Source organism: Sceloporus occidentalis, unplaced genomic scaffold (genome assembly GCF_023333645.1).
Source record: "Sceloporus occidentalis isolate IW3139 unplaced genomic scaffold, rSceOcc1.0.p SCAF_4, whole genome shotgun sequence".
Lineage (NCBI taxonomy): Eukaryota > Metazoa > Chordata > Lepidosauria > Squamata > Phrynosomatidae > Sceloporus > Sceloporus occidentalis.
In genome coordinates, this window is record NW_028316984.1 from 196,115,488 (window position 1) to 196,118,249 (window position 2,762).

The following is a 2,762-nucleotide window of genomic DNA, read 5'->3' on the forward strand; positions in this document are numbered from 1 at the left end:
CGGATAAGGGCTGATCTCGACGCTGGCATTTTAAGGGAGACAATGGAAGAGGTGTCCGGAGCTTTCGTGGACTCCATTAAACTGGATCACTTTGAGTTTGTTGATACCGATGAAGTGGAGAAGCTTCTTGGAAATGTTAGGAAGATGACGTGCTCTCTCGATCCCTGTCCCTCCTGGCTGACCGCCCAGGGTGGTGATGCTGTAACATCATTATTGCAACGCGTAATTAATGCATCATTAAGGGAGGGTAAATTTCCATCTAGTTTAAAATTAGCAACAGTTAAGCCGTTGCTCAAAAAACCCTCCCTGGACCCCCTGGTGAGAACTATAGACCAGTCTCATTATTGCCATTTTTAGGTAAGGTGATCAAGAGGGCGGTTGCCTTCCAACTCCAAGCAGTCTTGGATGAAGCCGATTATCTGGACCCATGTCAAACTGGCTTCAGATCAGGATATGGGGTTGAGACTGCCATGGTCGCCTTAGTCGATGATCTCCGTCCGGGAAGTGTGACCTTGTTGGTGCTTTTGAACATCTCAGCAGCTTTCAATACCATTGACCACGGTATCCTTCTGGAACACCTCAGAGAGCTGGGTATCGGGGGCACTGCGCTCCAGTGGTTCCGTTCCTACCCCTCAGGAAGATTCCAGATGGTGCAGCTGAGGGACACTTGCTCCTCTAAGAGGGAACTTACATCTGGTATCCCTCAAGGAGCTATCTTGTCCCCCACTTTGTTTAACATTTACATGAAACCGCTGGGAGAGATCATCCGAAGACACGGGGCGCGGTGTTATCAGTATGCTGATGACACCCAAATATGCTTCTCTGTGTCCCCGACTGATGCAGTGACTAAGGATGGCGTCTCTCCTCTGAATGCCTGCCTAGAGTCGGTAATGGGCTGGATGAGGGAAAACAAACTCAGCCTGAATCCAGAGAAAACGGAAGTACTGGTGATAGATTCCCCAGGCTCGGGGAAGGAAATTTATCCACCTGTCCTGAATGGGGTCACACTTCCCCTGAAGGACGAAGTTCGCAGCTTAGGAGTACTTCTGGACTCGTCCCTGCAGTTGACATCTCAAGTAAATGCGACGGTCAGAAGTGCTTGCTATCAGCTTCGGTTGATACGCCAGCTGCGACCTTACCTGGGCCAAAGGGACCTTGAAACTGTGGTACATGCTCTGGTAACCTCTCCCTTAGATTTCTGTAATGCGCTCTACATGGGGCTACCCTTGTACCAAGCCTGGAAGCTTCAGTTAGTACAAAACATGGCAGCCAGACTGGTCACCGGCGCATCCAGGTTTGACCATATAACACTTATTCTGAAAAATCTTCACTGGCTGCCCATTCGCTTCCGAGCGCAATACAAGGTGTTGGTTATTACCTATAAAGCCCTACATGGCTTGGGCCCGAGTTACTTAAGGAACCACATCTCCCCACACAATCCGCCCCGCACACTCAGAACATCTGGGAAGAATCTGTTGGAGTTTCCATCTTCCAAATATGTCTCCACATCCCAGATGGCCTTTTCAGTGGCGGCCCCGCAGATTTGGAACAGTCTCCCTGAGGAGCTCCATCTCATGACCCCCCTAGAAACATTTTAAAAAAGGCTTAAAACCTTTCTTTTTTGCCAAGCCTCCCCCGCCCCCCAAGGAATGAAGTTGAGTGCTCTTGATGCCATCGATTCTCTGCCTTACCCTATGAATGATTTTGTTTGTTTAATTGTATTACTTGTTTTTATCTATTTTTATGAGCTGTTTGTAATAGTTTTATAGTCTGTAAACCGTTTTGATCTAGGGAAAAACGGTATACAAATAAAATTTATTATTATTATTATCATACATGAAGACTTTTCCAGAGGCATAATTCATGCATCACATGCAGTACAACATAATGGATGAAATTCCTGTATTGGAGTTCCTAGTGTAGATCTCCATGTGTGAGATTACATATTAATTGTGCCATACAACTCTTCTGATGAATGGCAATGTTGTGCAACTGACCCAAGTCACTAAAAGTGCAACTGAACCCCAACTAAATGTGCATGCGCATCCCTGCCCAGGGCACACCACTTCACAATGTGCAATGCTCATCATTCATAATGTGCATTTACAAAGGTACTACATGCACACCTTTATTCTTTTAGTTATAGGCCCACATAGAGATGTACAAGGCTGTTGAAAATTCTCCCTTCCCTGATTTTGGCTGAGATCCTATGTCATGTCACCCCACTGATGGAGCTACATTATGCAGTTCTGATACTGAATACTAATGTAGTGGAACATATTCAAAATACGTTCAATTCAAAAAAGATGTTGAGAAACTGGAGCGTGTCCAAAGGAGGGTGACCTTGTGGTCTCTTCCAACGCTATGATTCTATGATTCTATTTGTGGAGTGCATCAATGCACATCAGTACTCACTGTGTACTGAACCATTGTGCATCAATAACTCTATTGGCTACCACTGTGCAACAGACACCAGCATGTTGTAATGCGTGGCAGTCCCTAAGTGAATATGAATTTGAACTTCAGCCCCCATAATTCCTCACCATTGGCCAAGTTGGCTGGAGCTTCTGGGAGCGGAGATCCAAAACAAATGGAGGACCAAAGATTAGAAAGCTTTGCCCAATAGGACTGCCCTGCCCATTGATATGTCCAGTCCATTGGGGTAGTTTCTTTGTTCTTGAAAGCAGTTGGGGTTAGATCACACATGAGGCAAGATTAAAAGACAAGTGTTTATTACAGCATATTGATGCATTATATTAATT